We start from the raw sequence: 26,661 nt of genomic DNA on the forward strand, positions 1-26,661 counted from the left end.
CCCTGTAATGGTTAAGTCCTTCTGCTGCATGAGAGAGGGATGTGCTTTTAGTTTCTCCCTCCACACTTTAGACAAATAATAGGAGCCGTCAGTTACCGTTGTGTGTATTTTTGAAGCGGGGAGGGGCACACATCTTAGCAGTTTTCCTAAATAAAAGCGAGAATTTTAAATTGGTCTTGTAATTTTTTTTAAGTATTTTCTAGTCACCCAGTTGGTTCCTAGGAGTAAAACTCATGACACTAGTTTGTTTTTTGGTTGGACTCTATGAAATTGCTATTTTGTGGGATAAAAATGACTGAATATCAGTAATTTCATAAGGGTCAACCTAATACAGCTAAGAGCCTGTGTGTTGTGATTTCAGGAGCTCTGAAAAAAGACCCATAGCCTGTTTCATAACTAAATGAAATAATCATTATAAAATAATAAAGAGTAAACAGTGTATAGATTAAAAAATTAAGGAAAATGCCTACCCTGATTTGAAATAAAGTACAAATGACTAACATCATAGTCTTTCCTTTGAGCTAAAAGAGGCAGGAAAGCAGCAGGACCCCGATGGCTAAAAGGGGATGGTAGGCAGAGGTGGATGGACACAGAGAAGGGGGGCAGAGTCTCTGTAACAATTTTGCCAACCCTCTGGCACTTACCTCTCTGAAAAGGCATTGTTCCACATTATAGTCTGTGTATTGGCTGAAGAGGGCTGTTCTCTGTTCTATCCAGGTCCACTGGATCTTCACTGATCTCTGCTGGGGAGAGGTGGATTACTCCTCATCCAAACTTGTGACCATAAGACATGACTGGTCCTATGTGGCCTTTATGTTTGAGGTTGAAAGACAGAACACACAATGGACAATGGCCAGGCCATAGAGAAAAATCGAGTTCTGACCCACCACATGCACTGAACCACCTGGGAAACCCCCAATATACAATAAGCGGCCCAGGAAGCCAGCCCACTCTAAGTCAGACTTGAAGGAGGTCAGACTGCTATCTCTAACAACAATCCAGGAAGCCAAAAAATAGCTTCCTAAAGAATCAGCCCCAAACGGCCAGGGCTTGATTAATAACTGACAGATTCTCTAATTTTTGTCTCTGCTTCCAACTCAGGACCAACCAGAGAAAGCCAATCACATATGATGCCTACCTTCTAATTAGTCTGTTTACAGCTTCCCCATGCTCACAGCTTCCAATCATGGCATATCTGAAGCCTTCCCCCCCTTTTTTAAAGAATTTTTATTGTTATGTTAATCACCATACATTACATCATTAGTTTTTGAGGTAGTGTTCCATGATTCTTTGTTTGTGCATAACACCCAGTGCTCCATTCAGTACATGCCCTCTTTAATACCCATCACCAGGCTAACCCATCCTCCCACTCCCCTCCCCTCTAGAACCCTCAGGTTGTTTTTCAGAGTCCATCGTCTCTCATAAGCCTTCCCTTTTTTCTCACTATAAAACGGCCCCATTCCTCTGTCTGTCTTCCAGACTTTGCAAAAATGCAAGTGATGGTGGCTGACTTCTTGCAACAGCAAGCTCTGATAAATAGCCTCTGCTTGTTCTCTTTTGGGTGGTCTTCATCCATTTCCACAGGGAACTGCACCCACCACCCATGGTTCTGAATATTTGCTCCACATCTTAAAAGATGCTGCCTTTATCAGCTTCTCTGTCTTCATGCCAGGCCTCTGTCAAGCCTCTAGCCCTGGAGTTTCTGGATCCCCTCTGGGCAACTTTATACCATGGGAAGAGGCAGGATCAACCATCAGAACTATTTATCTACCTTTCTTCCCCACTGCCACCTTCTGAGCATCACTCCTGTACTGTTTTGGGGGTGCCAAGGCTAAGGCAGGGGAAGCAGAGAAAACCCCCTTTACTTTTGGGAGTCACTTTACTCAGACTGATGTTTTTAAATCTGCCCCCTCTCCCCCCAAGCTTAGGTGAAAAGAGTAAAGTGTGGATGAATATTCTGGCTCCTGCCTTCTTTGCTTTCTCGTTGTCTCCTGTTCCTCCTCAAACCCTTCTGGACTAGAGGGGTTGGGCTTCAGGCTCCTTTCCTCTCAACAGGTTTTATTGTCCTCCTACCCTAGGGGGACATCCTTCATAACCCAGATATTCTCTGCACTAGGAAACAAAGTCCCGCTGAGTCCTGTAGACTTGGTTCTCCATATTTTTGAGGAAGACATTTAGAAAATCTTATCTCCCTCAACAGATTTTGGTTTTCAAGTCTATCTTCTTACTTCAAAATGCCATTTTGAATGTTAGAGGCTGAATATTTACTTTCTTTCTCTTAATTTTCTTTGCATTCTTCTCTAACTTTCCTAGTGCCCTCATATAAATGCCACATCCACATATAACCACATACGCCGGGTATGACTCTATCAGCTGGTAAATATTAAAATGCTTCCATAATGGTAGCCGACTAGCTGCTGCCCTAACTCCCTTCCTGGTACATGCACTACTACTTAGTGAATGAAATTTCATCCCCACCCCATTTCCCTATCTCACGCTGACTAGAGGGGAAGGTAAGACATACAGGACTGTAAATGGGAAGGCAATTGAGTATTTTTTTTAAAGATGTATTTATTTATTAGAGAGGGAAAGGGAGAGAGAGAGGAAGGAGGGGCAGAGGGAGAAGGGGAAAAGCAGACTCCCCATTGAGCGAGGAACCGACAAAGGTTAGATCCCATGACCTTGAGATCATGACCTGAGCCAAAATCAAGAGTCGGAGGCTCAACCCACCAAGCCACCCAGGCGCCCCACAAGTGAATATTTTTAAAACAACTAACTGCTCTGCAAACAGAGCTCCATTTCAAGCTCCAAAGCAAACTTCCCGTGAGGCGATGCGAGCAGGGAGGGTGTCTTACGCTGCACCGCAGTTTAAGGCCCACCTTCTCCCTCCGCCACTGACCAGCAGGGTAACCTTGTCCAAGTTATTGAGCTGCCTAAACTCGAGGGTTCTGATCTGTAAAGCAGAGCTAATGACACGTACTTAGAGTAGTGTGGGGAGTGAACTAGCTAATGTGTAAAATACTTGGCGCAGATACAGAGAGGGTATGTATTATTGGTATTTTTTTAAATACTAATTTCTTTCAAATTTTCAAATTTTAACAGAATCCTATAAAGCTCTAATGTAGGTTACACGGGAATAACATCAACTTTATGGATTTGGGTTTACCAGCAAGAGATGGGGCTCATGACTCTGGTCCACATAAGAAGGAGAAAGGACTCCATGCCTTCTCGGTGGGGGCAATCTCGAAAACAGGTGGCCACCAGAAAACAGGTGAACATTATTTTTGGCCAAGCAAACAAAAGCCTAGATATTACAATGGTCTTTAGACACTCTACAAAGGGCCAAAGAATGTAAACAGATATACTGAGTATCTGTGGTATTAAAATTTCATGGGGTCAGGGCAATGATCAGGACAAAAAAAGTCTAAAAATGCGCCTTAGAGGTGAAGGGGTGCTGGCGAAAGGTTGAGGAAGCAGCCAGCTCCTAGAATCTGAGTCCATGAGCAGGCTGGATCCCCAGGTCAGAGATGACAGCTGGCTTCCAGAAGCTCCATTCAGGCCAAGCCAAAGAAGTAGCCTTGTTAGGACATGTTGTTATTGCTACCGGCCTCTGGACGTCCCTGCACTGGGGCAGGGAACAGATTCCTATTGCTTTGTTTCCCTTGTTCCAAACTCCAAATCCCAGGATCTCCCTTCCTACCAAGACTCACTGAATGGTGGATTCCTCAGAGGTATTCGGATGGTAGGCAGGAAAACATGACAGTGCCCATGCATGGGGGGCTGTCAACACTCTGATTTCCATCTGTGTTTGAATCCTGGCATGGTACAAGCTTTTTAACATATGCCCTTTCGTTTGGGTTCCCATCTGCCCTAGCTCAATGTTACTCTGGCTACTATTTATCCATCTTATAGTTTCAGGCAAGCATATTTTTATTTTTATTAATTAATTAATTTTTTTGAGAGAGTGTGCACTGGGAGGGGGAGGGGCAGAAGGAGAAGGAGAGAGAGAATCTTAAGCAGGTTCTACACCCAGGGCGAAGCCCGATGTGGGGCTCCATCTCGAGACCCTGAGATCATGACCTGAGCCGAAATCAAGAGTCAGTTGCTTAACCAACAGAGCCGCCCAGGCGCCCCTGGTCAAGTGTATTTTTAATCTTCTAATCTTTGACTCATCCTCCTTAGGCAAATGGAGGTGTCATCTGCCTTGCATGTTTTCCCTTGCTCTCCAGGGGGATGGGTCCTTGCATACTAAGACCTTTCTAACTTCTGACCAGTCTGTGGAGTTTGCTTGACTCATTCTTTCTTACTCAATTTTCTCATTATTCTCAGGGCCTCTCTTCATCAGCTGTGCCCAGTTCCCCTAGGTGGGAAGACTGATTTTTTTAGACTCAGATTTGGTTGGGGTGGGGAATTGGGGGCAGGGAAGAGCAGAGGTCAGCTGGAAGGCTCTGGAAAAGCTATCATGGTCACCACGATCAGGACTGCCTGGCATGCTTCTTGGAGAGAGTACTCTGTCTTGTCTTGCATAATTAGTGCAGGCATGAATTTTGTACAATGCTTTACTGTTTAGAATTTCACATGCATTTTCTGATTTGACAGTAATGACACGCTGATGAGACCCTTATTATGATATCTATTTTCTTACAGGATATGCATGTACAGGAAATATATACTATGAGGATATTCACAAGGAGACAGGAAGAATCAAATCTTATTGTACATTCTAAGGCGAATCAAGAGCCTCTCTGATTTCAGCCCCTCAGATCATTGGGTATCTCTGTCCTTCGTAAGTTGAATGTTCGACAGCCACAGAGCTACGCTAGATATATCCCCCTTCTGTTCTTGGCTAACTGACTTTAACACAGTATTACTTATATTCATAAGGTCTTGAAACAGAAGTGCCTCTGTCCACCCAGTTGGACCAATCTGTCCTCTTTGAGCTACCAATGAGCTGTACGTGGCCTCACATTCCTGGCTTGCTTAATCTATGTCTGGTGCCGGGCTAAGTGGCTTTACGTGGAAGATATCATTTACCCTTCACAACAACCCTCTGACATAGGTGCTACTATCCCGATTTTACAGATGTGGAAACTGAGGCTGTACATAACTTAAGAGCATACAGCTAAGAAAGAAAGCGGCAGAGCTGGGATTCAAATCTCCATCTGTCTGACTCCTGCATCTGAGTTCATCTTTGTATCACGTTGCCTCTTTGTTTATAAGTTGACTTCTCCCAATGGCCTCTAAGTTCTTGAGGCCAAGGGCCATGACTTCCATATTTTGCACCTAAGAATAGTGCCTGGAACGTATTAGGCCCTCAGTAAATACCTGCTAAATGAACGTGTGGATGAATGCATGCCTATGTTCTGGGGCAATTCTGAAAACTTAATTTTCAGGTATCAAGTGAATGTCATTACTAGACATGTTCAATGGGCTGAACAATACATTGGCTCAGAACTGTGAACCTTCCTCTAATTTCCTGAGATGAGGCTATTTTATTCAGCCTGGGTGTGGCTGTTGCCCTGTCAATGTCTTACACTTTTTTCCTGTTGAGTGGGGACAAATGTACTAGCAACCTATATCATGAGGACATTATGAAAAAAATTGGAGGATCATAAGAATAAAAAATTTTAAATGAATTACAGGGATTTAAAATACTTAGCACATATGGGTTGATTTGTAGAAAAGGAGCTTTTTGTTTTTGTTTTTGTTTTTGCAAGGAATCATAATCACAGTAATCACAGATACTTGAAAAGATGAATGAAAAACTAAAAACTGAAATGAATATCATGTTTTTTTCAAAAGATTTTATTTTTACTTTTATTTTTTTGAGAGAGAAAGAGAGCAGGAGCAGGGGGAGAAGCTGAGAGGAGAGAGAGAATCTAAAGCAGACTCCGTGCTGAGCATGGAGCCCGACATAGTGCTTGATCTCACAACCTTGAGACCACATGATCTGAGCCGAAACCAAGAGTCAGTCTCTTCACTGACTGAGCCACCCAGCCACCCTGAGTATCATGTTTTATATTTTTTAAAATTCTTCTTCATCTCAGTTTGGCTTTTAAAATAATGTGGTTTCAGTTGTTTTAGTTTTGCTCAAATGAGCCAACTTCAGAGAAAAAAGGCTTTTCTCTTTTTAATGGTTCATCTATTTGAAACTCCTGTCTCATGGTGCCATCAACTCCCAGAACCTGTGATTATTTAATTACCTGGATGATCAGTTGGTTTTTTTGTCTTAAAGTGTTGTACCTTCTTGAAGAAAAAAAAAAATCACTCATTTCTTCCAAAATGGTTTAAAGAAAATGTCCATAAGATACAGAAATGAAAGGTAAATCCTGAATGAATTTATGATATAATTTCATCTCAGAGAAATCAAGGAAAAACAGTCTTTAGCTACTGTATGGACTTTCTTCCACTGTTGTCTCCTTGAAATTATCTTTTCTGTTTCCAGAGAAGGTGACTTCTTTGCAAATAGGCTTCTGAGGGAATTATTTCCAGCCGACTTTCAGATTAACAAAGGCAAAGGAAAGGCCCAGACTTAAAAATGTCAGCAGCATAGCTTGGAGCCAGAGTTATGGGGATCTTCTCAGCCTTCCTCACTGTCCCGGTGAGAGGTTAAACATTCTGAGCACACCCGCAGAGATTCTGGTTTAGTTTTACTCACACGTGACCTGGGAATCAAGTTTTAAAAGGCCGCCCAGGTGATTATAATATAGAGCCAAGATCAAGAATTGTATAAAGGAATGATATTCAGGATAATACAGAGCGATTGCTGATGAAGAAACACAGAAGTGAGTTGTCACTGACTTAGCTACAGAATAGCAACCTATGGAATGAGAATCAAGTGGAACCTCTGTCCCAACCCACTAGTTGGTGGTTTTCTAGATCCTGCTACCCAAAGTGTGGATTGGACGAGCGGCATCAGCATCACCTAAGAGTTAGCTAGAAACGCAAAATCTCAGCCCCCACCCCAGACCTGCTGAACCAGTCTGTGTTTCGACCAAATCCCCATATGATTCATCTGCATAACTACGGGTGGGAAATACGTCCTCGAGGCCTCAGACAGAGGCCAAGTTCAGCTTTTGCTTCTGACTCTTTTAGCGCATATCTTCATAATGACTGTTGATACTCATTGCTGTCCTAGAAATTCTCCTGACCCCAGGGATGTGTCCCTAATGGTGCTTTTCCTGACACCTATCTTACTTTCCTGAGAAAGGTGGTTACAAACATGTTTGCTGGTGGTGGTGGCTGGTGTGACCAGGCTCACCTTACCATGCTTTATGGCTAACTATATATTATATAATACTTTTTTTTTTAAAGATTTTTAATTATTTATTTGACACAGAGAGAGAGACAGCAAGAGCAGGAACTCAAGCAGGGGGAGTGGGAGAGGGAGAAGCAGGCCTCCCGCCGAGCAGGGAGCCCGATGTGGGACTCAATCCCAGGACCCTGGGATCATGACCTGAGCCGAAGGCAGACGCTTTAAGACTGAGTCACCCAGGCGCTCCTATATGATATAATTCTATAACTATTCTCTACCCACTAACACTGCAACTAGGCGATCTGAGAACAAATAGGGAAGACTATATGTGAGCAATGCAGCTTCTCAAGAGGCAGTACACATCGGAAATAGAAATGCATTCCAAAGATGATGGGAGGTATTTATGAATCACATCCCTGGAGGAGGTTGCTAATGGGAGAACAGGGAGGGGTAACGGTAAAGCTGGGAACTCCATCACTTGCCAGCCCTGCAACTTTCCAAGCCTCCGTCTTCCCATCTACAAAATGGAGATAATATGATGCAGCCAACCAACCTCAAAGGACTGCTTTGAGGATCCAGAGAGAAAATATATCTGAAAAATTCTGTAAACTGAAAGAGATTCACATGAATAGGAAGTTGTTTTGCTGTTGTCACAAACCTAAACTGTTTGGAAGACATCTGTCAGGGAGGACAATTCTGTCCTCCTGAAATGGGGCCTGGGGCCTCCTTGGACTTTTGAACTTGGATCTGACCCATTGTGAAGATTCCCGTGTCCCTAAAAAATATGGCCACGGTGTTGGTCCTGGGCAAACTTCTACACATTTATTTGTTTAGTAAATTGGAAATAGTGTGTATATATAGTCTGTATCCCTGCTTTTTTCACACATCTCAGTACTCACTGATTATTAACATTTTCCCTTGTCACAAAATAATAATTGAAAACATAATTTAAAATTAATTTGTAATATTTCACATGCATATTCTATAATTTATTCTTCTATTGTGAGACATGTGTTAAGCGTCCAATTTTGGTTCTTATGAATAATATTCTATGGATTATCTTTAAATCTAATATTAACATCCATCTCTCTCTCTTTTTTTTTCCTTTGGTGTACATTTCTAGGAATGGATTTCTGGGGTCAAAGGGATTAAACATTTTTAAGACTTTTAATATATATTGTAAAGTTTCCAATGAGAAGGGGCTAGAAAGTGTATGAGAATGTTTTTTTTTTTACTATGATGAAAAAATATTTCCATCCCGTGAAAAATAGTTGTCTGCATTTGTGTTTGAAAGGCAAAAATGATACTTTTAAATGATAATTTTCATTGCATTTCTTTGATTACTAAGTTTACATTTTTCATATGTAAATTGACCACATATATTTTTTCTGTTGACAATTCTTACCTTTACACATTTTTTGATTCAAGTATTTTGACATATCCGTAATTTTATTATGCTTACCAGAGCTCTGTTCCTAAAAGGTGAAAATTTTAAGCCAAGTGGAGTAGGAAGGGTGTCTCCTTCCTATTCTAACAGAGACTTGTACTGCTTATAAAATTAGTCACTTGCTCTGCTGCTTATAAAGGTGACACTCAAGAATAAAAGCAATATTCTCAAACATCATAATATTCCTTATTTTAACACTGACTGATAATTTTAACTTGTTCCATTTTAAAAATTAAATGAATTCTAATTAATAAAAAATCTAAGCCAGACCTTCAATTAATCGATAAATGATAGAGGATGTGTATGGAGCTATATGATACCATCCAACATTCTATAGTTCTAACATGCATTTACCCATGTAATGTCTGCATTCTGGTATAGAATTTGCTAATAACAGTATTATAAAAATAAGTATCTGGGATTATTATAATATTAGCAATATAAATCTATTATTGTTAGATCTATAGAGTTGGTATATTTCATAGAATTTACATATACCTAATATTTATCAATATGTTTATATTGATAACACATTTCTTACCCATATGTATTACATCACCTAAAGCCAAAAGTTGCTAATGCCCAAAGAAGGGAAAGGTAAATATTTCAAGCCAGAGGAATCTTGCTCTGTCTCTATATAGTGATCTTTATGGAAAACCATTCTCACTCTTCTTGGGGCTCAGAGAAAGGCGGTAGCAGAAACAGAGGGCCGAGAAGTGATCGAGTGCGAGGTTTTGCCTGCCAGGTGCTGGCATCACCAGCCGGCGGGGTCACAGGGGGTCATCACCCGAGCTGGCACTGAGAACCATCGAGGGATTTCAAGGCTTCATCCCAGAGAGTTGTTTCCTCCTCAGTATTACTCCTACGATTCAAAGAGGTGCTGATGTCCCTCATCCACGTGAGCTTTCCATGGATTACTAAGAGCAAGATGGGCCCACGATGTAATCAATCAAGCTTTTCCATCAGAATCGACTCTGTATACCACAGTCATCATCATAAAGGCCAATAACCCATGAATCATAACGAAAGAAATTGGTGTTTTTAAAGAAGTTATAAAACTTGTAAAAAGTTTTAGAAATAATATATATGCCCACACTGCATTCAATTTTACATCAATATTGATTCTAAGACACACATCAATTCAAAAAGGGGAGTAGGGCAGGAGAGAAAAAACTCTCAATTACATGTAGAAATTGATTAAAGGCAAATTGATTAAAAGCAATATTGATTAAGGCAAACTGATTTATTAAATGCTAAAATGTTAAAAAAAAAAAGTATGCTTTAGAATTGAGTACCAAGTAAGCTTTACCTGTGATGAATTGCTGCTTAACTTACATCTGGTTCTCTTAACCAGGATTTAGTAGAAAGCTCGCCCTGAGTCATTTGAGAAGGGCCAAAATCTTTTGGGAGCTCTGTTGCCCTTCAGCACTATGGGGCTTTTTTTTAATAAGTTTTTTTTTTTTAAAGATTTTATTTATTTATCTGACAGATAGAGAGACAGCGAGAGAGGGAACACAAGCAGGGGGAGTGGGAGAGGGAGAAGCAGGCTCCCCGCGGAGCAGGGAGCCTGATGTGGGACTCGATCCCAGAACCCTGGGATCATGACCTGAGCCGAAGGCAGACGCTTAACGACTGAGCCACCCAGGCGCCCCTTCAGAGCAGTTTTGGACTAAAAGCCTGGGACCCTCCATTTCAAGTTGGATGCTACCTAGGACTTGGGTCCCATTGTATGTGACACTGTGAGGTGGAGAGAGGGACTCTGTTCAGGGGCTTTCATTGTTCTGTCCTCATTTAAAAAAATTAATAGCTAATATTTACTGAGCACTTGCCACATGACCCACACAAGCACCCTCCTATTTAATACAGTCAGCCAATGAGTTAGGGCCTATTATTTTTCCATTTTATATCTGAATAAATGAAGCTCAGAGAGGTTAATTAAATCACCCAAATGTGTTCTACAAGGCCATAGACAAAAGCATATAAATCAGCTCTTTCTTTTCCAAGTATTTTGGTAGTCTCTGTTATGTTCTTGTGTACCCCGGTTCTCTGCTGAGATTGCCAGTTTCTGAAGGCAACCAAGACTTGTTCCACTTTTTGGAACTAGGCAATCAATGCTTGTCTTTTCATAACACTAGGTACTCTAAAGTCACGTTAATTAAAATTAATCCAGAAGTTCCAGCTTCAATGATAATGAGTCTTATTTCATAATTAAACTGAGGATGTTAGTGAGACAATTAACTCTTCCCAGGTAGAAAGCAGCTACTCTTTTAAAACACTAACTTCTACACGGTTGGTCTCATTTCCCCCAGCAGATGGTACACGTCTGTTGGAGGCTGTGGATCGAGCCTAACTTCTGGGGAGGCAAGATGCATTGCCTTAGATTTCTAGACATTGATTTTTTTCCCCCTCACCTCATAGGTCAGTTGACAAGGAAATAGCTAGATCAATTATAGTTTAACACCAAATTACCCTCATTATATTAAGAGAATAAAGCGATGGCATGAGTTCGTGTTGATGAAAGAGCGGATGTAGTGTGAATAAATGCTTGTGGACCTTGTCTGGCCCCAGTGCTGGGAGGAAGGAGTGGATCACGTATCCACTCGACCCACACGAATGCGGAAAGGAGTCTGGTCCTCACAGGCGCGTGATAATCAGCACCAAACCACATGGGTGAGCGCTAAACTTGGCTTCTCACTTGGGAGTAATAGCGCTATGGTGAGGAAGGCTGAGGACATAATTTAACAATAGAAGGGCATGTTATCGGGTATTTTCATCAAGATCCCAGGATTTCTTGCCTTTAAGGCACTATGATCATGTTAGAGTGATTTTTCACTCATGATCATTTTTGTGTGCTGCTTATTTTACTTCAGTGAATAAATGAACTTTGGTAAATTACTTAAGGAAACTCTCTGTTTCCTTAGGAAATCACTAGAAGCCCCATTTCCTCTAAAAAGCAAACCCAGAGACTCAGATTTTATATCAAGATTTATAAACATAAAGGATTGGCTTATTATCTACATTTTGAACTGAGTCTAATATTGTCAAGGTATGAGATTATGTATGGCTATTTAGGATAAAGTAACTCAGAACCATATAACACGTGGCATTCACAGACTTTGGAACACAAGGCAGTATAAGAGGACACTTCTTTCTCCCTTTGTTCTTCTTTTTTTTTTTTTTTGATGGTAGTCAATTAATTGAACAGTTCTCTAAATAGAGGAAAGCGGCTCCACTTTAGGGCATACAATAGGGATGAATGTAGGAACTATAAGGGACAGGTGCCCATCAGGGACACATTTGCCGTCCGGTGTGTCTGCTATCAAATATTCATGAAAGTCTGGGATCCCAAGTACACATCTAACAGTAATCATCACATGGTTCAGGGGCAATGAGGAGCTGTCCTGGAGAAATAATTATCTGCAAGAAATTGCCAACACCTAAGTATAAATTAAATATAATCCTGACTAAGCGTTCCCTGTCATTAACCATTGCACAACGTCACACCCATGACCTCCAGGCTGCATTAAACTCCAGGAAACATTCCTGGCTCTGTTCTAAAGGCCTTGTGTCTGGGCCAGGAGTCTGTGGGAAAGCAGCAGCTTCTGCCCGGAGGACAGAGGCGAGTCTGGTATTTACCCCCTCAGCCTCTTCACCCCCAGGAAGTGAGAAGTTTACCTGCGCTCTGGATCTGAAGATGCCAAAGTCATTGCACTAGTTTGTCATATGGTCTTGCTCTCGCTTTACAAGGAGCCCACAAACACTTCAGAGGGAATTCTGTATGACAATGAGACTCCAGCATCAGGTTGCTGTGAAGATTCAGTGAGATACTTTATGACAAGTCTTTATCACAGTGACAGCTATTAGTTTGGATATTTCTTATCTCTATTCTTGGATTTCTTTCTTGGATTCACCCAGGCAATCTTTCCTCTTTTATATTAATGAAATGATATATGTGGAATATATAAATGTCAGCAGTCATGATGATGATGATGATGATGATGATGATGATGATGAGTAATTATACAAGTGGCATGCTTTACACACTGAGTTAGGACAAAGCAGAGATTAGAAACCGGGTCTCTGAAATCCCAGTCTAAAGAAGGGTCCATTCAAAGATGGTATCAAAATACCATCTACATTTACTCCAAGAAGGTAATTTCTCTTCATATTAATTTTAGATAGTATTTAAAAGCAATTCTCAAGGAAACCCTGTGCACTTTTGGTAGGATTGAAAACTGGTAAAACCACTGTAGAAAACACCATGGTCATTCTTCAAAATTAAAAATAGGAGTCTCCTATGATCTAGGAATTCCACTTCTGGGAATGTATCTGAAGGAAACAAAATCACAATGTCAAAGAGCTATCTGCACCCCCATGTTCATGGCAGCATGATTTACAAGAGCCAAGACATGGAAACAGCCTAAAGGTCCACCGACAGATGAATGGATAATGAAGTTGTGAGGATACACACACTCACACACACACACACATTATTTATATATAATATATATAATGGAATATAATTCAACTATGCGAAAGAAGGAAATACTATCATTTGTAACAACACAGATGAAGCTTGAGGGCATTATGCTAAGTGAAATAAGCCAGATAGTTGAAAAAGACAAATACTGTGTGATCTCACTTATATGTGGAATCTAAAACAAACAAACTCTTAGAAAAAGAGATCAGATTTGGGGCACCTGGGTGGCTCAGTCTTTAAGCGTCTGCCTTCAGCTCAAGTCATGATCCCAGTGTCCTGGGATCAAGTCCCACATCAGGCTCCCTGCTCAGCGGGGAGCCTGCTTCTCCCTCTCCTACTCCCTCTGCTTGTGTTCTCTCTCTCGCTGTGTTTCTGTCAAATAAATAAATAAAATCTTTAAAAAAAAAAAAAAGAGATCAGATTTGTGGCTACCAGAGGCAGGGCATGGTAGGTGGAGGAAATGGATGAAGGTAGTCAAAAGGACCAGTTATAAGATAAATAGGTATTGGGGATATATGTACAACATGATCACTATAGTTAACATGCTTATGTAGTGTACGTAACAGTTGTCGGGAGAGTAAACCCTAAGGGTCCTCATTAGAAGGAAAACAGTATTTTTCTTTTTCCTTTTTTGGGGGGGGTACGGTATCTATGTGAGATAATGGGTGTTAACTACATTTATTGTAATCTTTCCACTATGTATGTAAGTCAAACCATTATGCTGTACCCCTTAAACTTATATGGTGTGTATGTCAATTACAGCTCAATAAAACTGGGGTGGGGGTGGGGGAAAGAAGCAATTCTCAAAGGCTTTGGCTTCACCTCTGAAGCCCCGAAAGACCACAGTAAGAACCCCCAAGAGACACTTTTGACTCCAGTTCTGGAGTATTCCTTCACATATGTATACAATATAATATAATATTAATGTAATCATATAATGTACCTGATAGTCTCTTAAATGTATATACAATAAGCGTATATATATAACTATGATTATTATATTTGTCAATGTATAGGGTGGGGGGCCATGGGCTAGAGATAAGGATAAGTACTAACTCTCTCTGATGGCCCACATTTTGTATTTTTTCTGTGGGCTTAAACACAACCCAGATGATTGCACTTGAAGATCTGGGTAAGGGTAGGATTTAGAATTCTACATATTTTAATATCTCATCAGGTAAGAAATTATTTAGATTGTCAAATTTCTAGCCTCCTTGCTAGTATCAGGGAAGTCTCCAAACCTTTAGGCTCTCTGATAAAGCCTGGCATATTCACCGCGAAGAGCAGATTCATAAAGTTCTAAATTAACAAAAGCCTAGTAGTTAATGTAGAACTAACAGAAGAACCTAGAAAGAATAACCATATAATTTGTTGTAAAAAAATGGGACTTTTGAGAGTGAAAAGGGAAATTTTAATAAATATGCTTGTGATATAGCATTTGAAAATCATCAGTGTCATTTACCATCACAGAGAGAAACCATATGGTCATCTCAATAAATGCAGAAGAAGCATTTGACAAAACTTAGCATCTATGTATGATTAAAACTCTCACAAATCAAGAATAGACAGGACCTTCCTCCATCTTTTAAAGGGTATAAGTATGCTAATAACATCATACTTAATGATGAAATATTGAATATTTTCTAAATCAAAAACAAGAAAAGGATGTCTGCTATTACCATTTCTATTCAGTATTGATTTAGAGATCCTAACTAACGCAATGGAAGAAGAAAAGAAATAAAAGGCATAAAAATTGGGGGTGCCTGGGTGGCTCAGTCAATTAAGTGTCCGACTCTTGGTTTTGGCTCAGATCATGATCCCAGGGTCTTGAGATCCAGCCCCGTGTCGGGCTCTGCACTCAGCACGGAGTCTGCTTGTCCATCCCCACCCCCACCCCCCCGCCCGTTTCTCTCTCTCTAATAAATAAATAAAATCTTTTTTAAAAAGACATAAAAAATTGGAAAACAAGAATAAAATAATTGTAATTGCAGATAATATAATTATGTATGTATAGAATTCTAAGGAATCAATAAACAACTACTTAGTGAATTTAGTCAGTGTGATGGTTAATATTAAGTGTCAAGTGGACTGAACAATGGGGTGCCCAGATATTGGGTTAAACGTTATTCAGGGTGTATCTGTGAGGATGTTTCTAGATGAGATTAACATTTGAATTGGTAAACTGCATGAAGTAGATTGCCCTCCACAATGTGGGTAAACCTGTTGCAATTCACTGAAGGCCTGAACAGAACAAAAAGGGAGAGTAAGACTATCTTGGAGCTAGGACATTCTTTTTTTTCTGCCTTTGGACTTGGACTCCGACTGAAACTTACGCCATTGACTCTCTTGGTGTTTAGACTTCCAGACTCATACTGAAATCGTGTCTCCAGCTTTCTCATTGCAGATCCTGGGATTTCTCAGCCTCCATAAGTACATAAACCAATTCCTTATAATAAATCTCTCTATATATACCCCTGGTTCTGTTTCTTTGGAAAGCCTAGACTAATATAGTTAAGACTGAGGAATACAGATGAATATACAAAAAATTGTTTGTATTTCTAAGTACTAATAGCAACAACTGGAAAATAACATAAAAACAATTCCATTTACAGTAACACCAAAAGAACAACAAAAAATTCATAGGAATAAATTTAACAAAAGATACATTGCTACATTGAAAATTATAAAATATTGCTTAAAAAATTAAATAAGGCCTAATAAAAGAAGAAATGATGATGGTTTGGAATATTTTCGGGATGCCAATTCTTCCCAAGCTGATCTAAGATTGATCTCAAGTTCAACCAAAGTCCCAACAAGCCCTTTTTTTTTTTTGGTAGAAATTGATAAGTTGATTTTAAAATGCATATGGAGATGAAAAGGACCTGGAAGAGCCAAAGCTATCATGAACATAAAGGACAAGTTAGAAGATTCACACTATCTGACTTCAATACTTACTATAATACTTGTTTTATACAAATACTGGTTTTATACAGTAATCAAGAGAATGTAATCAATAAGAATAGATAAATAAATAAGTGGAGCAGAATAGAGAACCAGAAGTATACCCACACTTTTTGGATGAGTTGATTTTTTAAAACTGTGATTAAATATATATAACATCAAATTTACCCTTTTAACTATTTTTAAGTGCACAACTCTATAGCATTAAGTACATTTACATTGTGTCACCATCTCCACCATTCATCTCCAGAACTTTCTCATCTTCTAGACTGAAACCCTGTATCCATTAAACACTAACTCCCCATTACCCCCATTACATAACTCTTACATCTTATATGAAAGTTAGCACAATATAGATCATAGATTTAAATGCAGAACATAAAACTATAAAGACTTGAAAAACGAAACAGAAGAAAATCATCAGGACCCAGGGCTGCTTAAGAGTTCTTAGATGTGACTCCAAAAGCAAGATCCATAAAAGAAAAAATGATAAACTGATATTCATCAAGATTAAAAATGTTTGCATGGTGAAAGACTCTGTTAAAAGGATGAAAATAAAAGCTACAAGCTGGGAGAAAAATGTTTGCAAATCATAAAGGATAGACAAATGGCAAATAAGCACACGAAAAGATGTTTAAGATCACTAGCCTCTAGGTATATCGGTCACTACATATCTATTAGAACAGCTAAAATAAAAAATAGTGATGGTATCAAATGGTGGGGATGTGAAGAAACTGGATATCTCCCACATTGCTAGTGGGGATGTTAAATGGCTGCAATCACTCTGGAAATCAGTTTGGCTGTTTCCTTAAAAATTGAACGTATCATTTACCATTCAACCCAGCAATCACACTCTGGTTATTTATCCAGGAGCCATGAACACTTCTGTCCACACAAAAATCGGTACATGGATGTTGATAGCGGCTTTATCTGCACGGCCAACACCTAGAAACACCCCAAGGGTCCTTCTATAGGTTAAACTGTGGTACATCCGTAGCATGTAATATTACTGAGGGTGACCTACTGATGCATGTAACAACCTGGATGGATTTCAAGGACGTTATGCTGAGTGAAAGCCAATTTCAAAAGGTCATATACTGTGTGATTTGATTTATACAATGTTCCAACATGAAAAATGTATCAAGCTGGAGAACAAATGGCTAAGGGTTAGGAATGGGGGCAGCGATGGGTATGACTTTAAAAGGGTAGCATGAGGGGCATTTCTGCGGTGATGCAGTCATTCTCTATCTGGAATGTGATGGTGGCCTCAGCAATGTACACTTGTGGTAAAGTGATGTAAAACCCGACATGCACACTGTGGCAAAGTCCGTGTCCTGTTTTGATGTCATGCGATGGTTATACAAGATGCAAACTTTGGGAGAAATTGGGTGAAGAGTGCAGGGGATCTCTCTGTATTGTCTTTGCAACTTCTTGTGAGTTTCTAACTCAAGGGAAAAAAAACCACTCTGCTTCTGGAAAGACAATAAGAAAATAAAAATTCAAGTCACAGATTGGAAGATAATATGTTCAATATGTTAATATTTCATAAGGAACCAGAATCAAGAATATGTAAGACTTTTACATAGCCATAATAAAGACAAACAATTCAATTAAAAAATGGGCAAAAGCTTAAATACATATTGGTTTTTTTTCTTTAAAGATTGATTTATTTATTTGGGGGGAGGGAAGAGGCAGAGGGAGAGAGAGTCCTAAGTGGACTCCTCACTGATCATGGAGCCTGATGCGGGGCTTGATCTCAGTACCCTGAGATCGTGACCTGAGCTGAAACCAAGAGTCGGACTCTCAACTGACTGCACCACCCAGATGCCCCAAATACATATTGTTTAAAGAAGATGGGTAGGGCGCCTGGGTGGCTCAGTTGGTTAAGCGACTGCCTTCGGCTCAGGTCATGATCCTGGAGTCCCGGGATCGAGTCCCACATCAGGCTCCCTGCTCAGCAGGGAGTCTGCTTCTCCCTCTGACCCTCCTCCCTCTCATGCTCTCTGTCTCTCATTGTCTCTCTCACAAATAAATAAAATCTTAAAAAAAAAAAAAAGATGGGTAAATAATCAATAAGCACGTCATTAGTTATTAGGAAAATGCAAGTTAAAGCTGTAATGAGATGCTACTTCTCATACACGAGGGTGACTAAAATTTAAAAACTGATCATGCCAAATATTGGCTAAGATGTGGAGCAACTGTAAGTCCTATATTGCTGGTAAGTGTATAAAATGAGCCATTCATTTTGGAAAACTGACAGCTTCTAAAAAAGGTTAAACCTACATTTGCCCTGTGATCCAGTAATTCCACTCTAGGGTATATATCCGGGAGAAATAAAAGACATGCCTTCAAAAAGACTGTATAAGAATGTTTACAGCAGCTTTGTACATAATTTCCTCAAGCTGGAAACAACACACATGTCCATCCACAATGAAATATACTCAGTGATAAAAAAGAACGAACACCAACAATACGGCTAAATCTCAAAAACATTATGTTGGGTGAAATAAGCCAAACATAAAAGAGTACGAGCTTTATGACTCCATTTATACGAAGCTCATTTTTATTCTAAGATATGGAAAAAGTAATCTGTGGTGACAGAGATCAGGGCAGCTGTTGCCCGTGCATGTGTGTGGGGGAAGGTTCTGCCGGACCAGGGCATGAGGGAAATTTCTGGGATATAGAAATGTTCTGCATCTTGACTGGGTTGTGCTTACACAGATGGATACATTTGTCAAAACCTATCCAATTGGAACTTACAAGTTGTATTTTTACTGTATGCAAATTTTAACTTAAAAAAGATATGGGATCAACGCCTAGACCTGGGTGGTCCCAGAGAAACTGAGATGTATGGTCCGTCCTAAGTCTGGAAGCTTCTGGAAGAGATTGGCAAAGTGACAAGGGAATTCCTATTTTCTAGGAGAAGCAAGGAAAAAAATCAGCTGGTTATTGAGCAGAAACTAGCCTCCTTTCCAGATCCCCAGGGATCAAAGAGGAACACTAATCGAAGGGCCATTCTGAAGCAGGACATGCTCATGACGCAGACCTGCATTTTGGGTCTGCCCTGGCCGCTGTTTCCTCTGCTGTCATTGTAAAAACAAGAGCTCTGCGAATGCCTGACCCTCTGGGACCCCGCTTGTCACTGAGAGTGGGAAAGGGCTCTGGGAGGACAGTTTTTCTCTGCAATATTGGCACCAGGGCTGATTTTCTGGATCAGAGACTTTAGAGAGGGAGCCCATCTATAATCTGAAGCATCCTGTATGCTATCCTTTTCTCTGCTGGGGCTCTTCCTTTAAGGACTCTATTTGCAAAGTTAGATCTCTGCCCCACAAATTTGTTTTTGTAAGAGCTTCTGAATCAATGACTTCTTTGACCTCCCTTGATTACCTAATCTCTAGGCTGCATTTCACCTCTGTCATCAATTAGATGATCCCTGGAGCCGGGCTGAGAGAATTGAGTCTCCTGAGAGCCTCAAACCTGATTCATAGGTGGACAGAGTGGAAACTACCATTTGCAAGTCCTCATTCCAGCTTCCATCCCTATAAAGAAGGGACTGGAACTGGGAAGTGACCCATGCTTGAACACTGCATGGAAGGAAAAAGACAAAAGCAGTAGGATCCACCACCTCAGAACTTGGTTCCTTATAAGAGGTCTTCCTTGGCTTGCTTCATCAAGTTGTTTTTTATACTTTTAATAATCCAAAGAAGTGCTCCCTCCTGATTTCCTTGTCAGGACAACAGCAGCCTCCGAGCCTCTCAGGCTGGACACCTTGGGGTTATTTGGACCCTTCACTCCTCCTTGCCCTCCCTGCACAGTGATGGTCTCTAGGTCATGCAGATCAGATACTACCTCTCCTGGGCTCTGAGCCCCACCCTCTCCCAGCAACACCTCCCTTGCTCAGACCTTGATTTCTTTTCATCTAGATCCCTGCAGTTGACCTGGCTTCCTGCCTGTAGTCCCACTCTGGGCAACCTAGCCCTGTATTCATGTGCAGTTACTTTACCTAATGTACAGCTCAGATCATGTGCCCATGCTCAAAAATTTTTAGCAGTTTACATTCACTTATGGAGTCAAGTTCAAAGTCTTGACTCAGAATCTGCTTTCCAGCTTCTTCTCTGATTAATCTCCCACATACTCAGTGGCCTGACTCCTATCAGGCTTTTCAACTCTGGGCCTTGCTTAATAATACTCCTCCTTTTGGGAGTGCCTTTCATTTCTGTTCACTTTATCCTTCAATACTCCTTCTTCTAAGAAGTAGCCGTCAGGGGTGCCTGGGTGGCTCATTTGGTTAAGTGTCTGACTCTTGGTTAAGGCTCATGTCATGATCTCATGGATAATGATCTCATGGGTTGTGAAATCGAGCCCCGCCTCGGGCTCCACACTCAGTGCGGAGTGTGCTTGAAGATTATATCTCTGCCCTTCCCGCCCACCCCGTGCTCTCTCTCTCTCTTTCAAACAAATAAATCTTTTTTTTAAAAAAAAAAAGCAGCCTCCAACTGGATGTATTCTCTTTTTACCCTAAGCTGCCTCAGCACATAAAAAAACAGAACAAAACAACAACAAAATTCTTGCAGTCCTGACCCTGTCTTATGTTACAGTGAAACAGTATTTGTCCTATTCCCATCATTAGATTCTAAACTCCTTGAAGGACAAAGCCACGTTTTGCTTATCTTTGTAAGCCTTTCTATATTTTATCCATTACTTAGCACATAGTGGTTATTAAATTAATATTTGTCGACCTGAATTCAATTCCCATTATTTTTTTAAAGATTTATTTATTTATTTGAGAGAGAGAGAGAGAGAGAGAGAGAGTGAGCATGGAGGGGCAAAGGGAGAGGGAGAGAGAATCCTCAAGCAGGCTCCCCGCTGAGCAAGGAGCTCGATGTAGGGCTCCACCCCAGGACCCTGAGATCATGACCTGAGCCGAAATCAAGAGTCTGCCGCCCAATGCACTAAGCCACCCAGGCGTCCCTCAATTCCCACTATTTAAAAACTGTTCATACTATTTGAGGTTAGAATTTGCTACTACAGTTTGGCCCAAACCAAGATTTTAAAAAGCTCCAACTGTCATCTTTCAAAAAATTGAGCTGTCTCTTCAGCTTGCATAACACATTTAAAATAAGGAGAAAGGCCAGGAGGCAAGACGGGTGTTCTTGAATGCTCCTTGAACTATGACACGCTTGTCATGGCCTCAGTTAAAGAGATGCTGTACTTCCCTAGAGAACAGCATATGGAAACCAAGAGAACTGTGGGCTTTAGGAATTGTCAGGGAAGCCCAATGAGGAATGCCCTGAGATGGCTGAAGACTGCTGCCAGGGAGCAGGAGGGAAGAAGGTTCTGTAAGATTGGGCCTGTCATCTGTGCTTTTCACGGCTGCATTAAGCCACTTTGCAATCACGACGGTTGTTCTTTCTGGTGAACTTTTTATAAAATATTATTCTTGTTCTGTGTTAACATTTGGTAAGTTGTTCTTGCCAATGTCAGGCTGTCTAGGCTTTATTGAGGGAACCAAGGAAAGGGCATTTTTATCTAGGCTTTTACCAGGGGCTGAAAGGAAGAAGAGGTGAGTTTTATAACAGTAGGAGTAATTAACATTCTTACGGGAAAGATAAACTTACAGCGGGAGGGGTAGGGCAGAATGAGGCTGGTTTTCTACCTCCCTCTGTTTACTTGGAGATTTCCTTCTGGAACTCTTCTCTGATGCAACCGTGGAGTGTTTCATTACTGTTTTAAACAAGAGAGCCAGTCCCCGTCCAAGATGCTCAATAAATATTCACTGATTGCTGATAAATGCCCTTGACTATTCCAAATGGATTAGCTCTGCTCAAAGTGAGAGCCATATGGAACTTCCATCCAAGATGACTACTGGCCCTTCTGCAGCCCAGGAATGACCTGAAATCATGTTAATTCTCTTTGTTTTGATAAACCACGGGCTTCCAACATCTTTGAAGCTCAAGCCCTGGTCTTCTTGGCTACACATTAGACACTCTGACATGACAGATCTCTAAATCTGAGGAGAAAGCCTGCATGACTTTTCATGTGTCCACAGGCCTCCAAGGACACATCCTTATTCTATCCACAATCTTCATCCAGTTTTCCTTCTTGGCAGGCTTCCTCTCCTTTCATTGTGAAGAACAGCTTCTGAGGGAAGAGGAGAGCACTTAAGCCAAGATGTTCATTGGAGATGCCAAAGACCCTGGAACTTAATGTGATCCTCAGTAAGGAACTCAGTCCCAGGAGAGAGCAGGAAGCAAAGAACTTGGGCCCGAGAGGCCACCTCTCCTCACTCTATTTGGACAGTGCTGAAGGCTGTAGCTTTTTGGCTTCAGGAATCAGGTCTGGGTTCTAATGGGGACGATGGTGCTGGGGCAACTTGTTTTTAACACAAGGTTATCCGTGCCTCCTTGGGAAGAAACCAGTGAGGAGGCGTCACCTTTGACTGGGTTTCTAGTCCCTGATTTCAGATCATAATGAACTTTCTGAACTAAAAAGAAACATAGTAGAAAGGCTAGACTGTATTGACAAGTATTTCATTTACTTATTTATTAAATATATTTGATAAACTTTTTTTTAAAAAAGATTTTATTTGAGAGAGACAGAGAGAGGGAGAGAGTGCATGGACAGCGGCGGAGGTGGGGTGCACAGAGGGAGAAGGAGAGAGAGAATCCCAAGCAGACTTTGCACCAAGTGCGGAGCCCGACTCGGGGTTGATCCCACAGCCTGAGATCATGACCTGAGCTGAAACCAAGAGTTGGACACTTAACCAACTGAGCCACTCAGGCGCCCCTATTTGATAAACATTTTAAAAAATAAAACCTGAAATCCTGTCATGTGGAGATAGACATTATGTGTATTATGTAAATCTGTCTCGGTATTTTCCCTCAAGCAAATATATACACACATGTATTTGAAAAACAGATTTACCCGAACTGCTCTGCCATTTGGGTTTTGTTTTGGTTTGTTTTCCTTTTTGCAACATTACCTTGTGTAGTTCCTCTCTGTCACTAAATATAGGTACACACAAACATCTGTAACGACTTCATGTATTTGATTTTAGGGATGTTTTATACTATGTATGTGTCATTGTTTCAGTAATGGATTTGAGCAAAGTTGCAGTCATTAATAATAATTATTTTGCTTGGGCGCCTGGGTGGCTCAGTCGGTTAAGCGACTGCCTTTGGCTCAGGTCATGATCCCGGAGTCCCGGGATCGAGTCCCGCATCGGGCTCCCTGCTCGGCAGGGAGTCTGCTTCTCCCTCTGACCCTCCTCCCTCTCGTGCTCTCTGTCTCTCATTCTCTCTCACAAATAAATAAATAAAATCTTAAAAAAAAAATTATTTTGCTTAATTTGATGTTTCAATTAGGACTCGAATTTCTGTAGGTGCAACATGTATTAATAGTTATTAATATTAACTGCTATATTACATTAAATATGAATATAAATTGAAATAATGATACTGTATATAATAATATGAATATATTAAATATTATAATTCATATTAATCATGGGGCAAAGAGTTCTGGCCTTGGCCTAAACTATTTCTTCATTACATATCCCTTGGGGCCACCTTGCCACACATGAATTTAGGTAAAGTTGGACTCTAACGCTTACCCTGGGGGCGGAGCAATTCTGAGACTCTGCACAATGTCTCCCTCTCACTCTTGCTTTCCTCTTTCTATTTCTGAGCCCATGGAATCTTTGGTGTGCCACCTTGAGACAAGTGTAGACATCAAGCTGAACATAGCTTGCCCTGTCTCTAGTTTCCAGAAGCAATATACTCCCTCCCTGTGTTTTGTGATGTTTAATTGGAAATCTGAGGTGTTCCAGAAAAGCATCCCATCATGACCGCAGCGTATTCCCACAAGCCTCGCTGCCAACACTTCCCAAGGCCCATTTGCCAGATGGACAACCTTCCCTGCTGCATGTTGACCCTGCCGCGGCCCAGCTCTCACACTTTCTCAACGTGGGGAGCAACTCCATGGTCAGTCTGTCCCAGGGAGCCCCAGGGTTACAGTGGATAAAAATACCACTGACCTATAAATACATATACCCATTTTGGTTGATTTGAATGGAATTGGCTACAACTTGATATACCCTTCAAACAGACTTATTCCCTTTACACAGAGTTACAGACTTCTGGAGCAAGACACAGCTGCAAAAGGTGGTCAGCTTCCTCATTTTGCAGTGTGAGAAACTGGAGCCTAAATGGCCAATATTTGCACCCACATTCATTTCCTTAGGGCCAGAACCTTGCCCAGATTCTTAGGTTCTTGGCTTCTGATCTCACTGCTTCACACTGCTAGGAAAAAAAAAAAAATCAGGAGCCCCTTTTCCATTAGAGAGAGAGAGCAGGATGACCCCTCTATCCACTGCCCCAATCTGTCTGGGTCAGAAGGATCCAGGACTAGAAATGCAAAAGGAAGAGAGACTTCAGGCTTTTTTAAAAGGCAGAAACAAAAGGACATGAGTTTTTAAATATCAGAGAAAAGAGTGAACTCTTAGCGTTCAAACTAAGAAGTCTAACATCGTTGCTGTGACTTTTCTTCTGTCTCATAAATCTGCCTAAAGCTTTTGTGACCATAAGGATGACCTCAATTTGGGGGACCCTGGCCTGGGATCCAAGATTTTGAAGATTTGTTCCAGGAGTTGCCCTCTGACTTTGTTCAATCGTTGGGAATTACCTTAACCTTCTTGTGACCTGATCCCCTCTGGAAACGCAGATAGTATTACTTGCCTTAGTACAATGTCTTTTTAAAAAAAAATCTACGAGAGTCCCAGGCGGGAGTTGTGTTTTTGTCTAGAGGGAAAGATGATAGTTTGCCCCTTCAGCAACATCTAGATGATTATCTGAGATCAACCATGTAATTAAGTTTATTTTTGTGCGTGTTTAGTACTTTTCAGTTGAACAAAATGTAATTACCCCAAGAATGTTTTACCTTTAACCTCGTTTTATCTTAAGACATTATAGATTGTGTCTCACAGGAAAAATGGCCCTTGGAGAAGGAAATCTGAAATTATAGAGAAACTTAGCCATTCCCTTTGCATACAGTTCTGAGATGTTCTTGGAACATCTGTCTCCTCTGTGCCTATAACAGAAGGCACAACACGTCTTTCTGGCCATGGCTCTATAGTCCCTCGAGCAAGTCAGGGTAACATCAGCTTATTTACAAGTCACTATGCTGGTGCTGATGCCTCAGTTCTGGTCTCACCAGTGAGAGTTTTGCTTGAATTCTAACTGCCTGCTAGTCTCCACTTGAATATTCCACAGCCAACGGCGTCTCAAAATGTCCTGAGCGGGGCTCATTATTCTCTTCCCTTTCCCCTATACCAAGTGGCCCTCTGCCCCAGTTGTTCATCTAAGCTTGACATTCATTCTAGATCATTCCCTTTCTCTCACTGGTATTTTCTGTCAGTCAGAAAGTCTGATCAATGTATCTGAAGTTTTTATTTCCTTCTTCCCATACCACTGTCTTCGCTCAGGCCCTAATCACCTCCCATTTGAACTACTGTTAATTATTGGTCCAACATATATTTGGTAAGGATATACTGTAGGTCAGGCACTGTTCTAGGAACCGGGGATACAATTAACAAACAAAATATACAAAGATCCCTGGTCCTGAAGAGTTTACATGTTAGTGGAGGGAGAGAGAAGGCTGACAATAAGAACACAATAAATAGGTAAATTACATAGCCAATAAAAAAAAATAATAATTCCAATGGAAAAAAAGTAGAGTTGGGAGGGAGAGAGTGGGGGAGGCTGTAGTTTGCCATTTTGAACAGGGTGATTGGAGTAAGACTCTTTGAGAAGATAACATTTGAGCAAAGACATGAAGGGGGCAAACCATGCAGTTAACCTGGGGGGAAGCATCCCAAGACAAAGGGAAAGAACCTAACATGGGACAGTGGCTGGCAAGTTCAAGAGGGAGCCAGAAAGTCAGCACAACCGGAGTTGAGGAAGGGAGGGGAGGCGTTCAGAAATTAGGTCAGAGTCCATGATACGAACTTCAGCTTTTTTAGAGAGGTATCAGTTGTCAGAGAGGGATCAGCTGTCATCACTAGGATTTGAGCAGAGGAATGATGGCATCAGATATATGTTTTAGAAGGATCATTTTGGCTGCCACATGGAGAGCAGACTTAGGGAAATCAGGAGAGAGATGGAGACCGGGCAGGAGGCTATAGCAATGATGCAGGTGGGAGATGCTGGTGGCCAGGACAGGGTCGTAGCAGGGGAGGTGGTGAGAAAAGGCAGATTCTGGAAATATTTTGAAAGTCAAGCCAGCGGGAATTTCTGGAAGGACTACAAGGACTGCTTGGTTGTGGTGAGAGGAGTAGTGGGATCAGGGATAGGGAGATAGTAGTGGACCTGCCCCTGGTTCTCCCTGCCCAGAACCCCTCCTCAAAATCCCTCCTCTCGCCAGAGCAAGCTTTCCAAACTGCAAACCTGATCCTGTCCCTCCTCCCTGAAAACCTCTGGCAGATCCCTTGACCTACAGCCCCTTCATTTAGTACAGGAGGCC

This window comes from Mirounga leonina, unplaced genomic scaffold (assembly GCF_011800145.1).
Source record: "Mirounga leonina isolate KUSES-001 unplaced genomic scaffold, KU_Mleo_1.0 Mir_128, whole genome shotgun sequence".
Lineage (NCBI taxonomy): Eukaryota > Metazoa > Chordata > Mammalia > Carnivora > Phocidae > Mirounga > Mirounga leonina.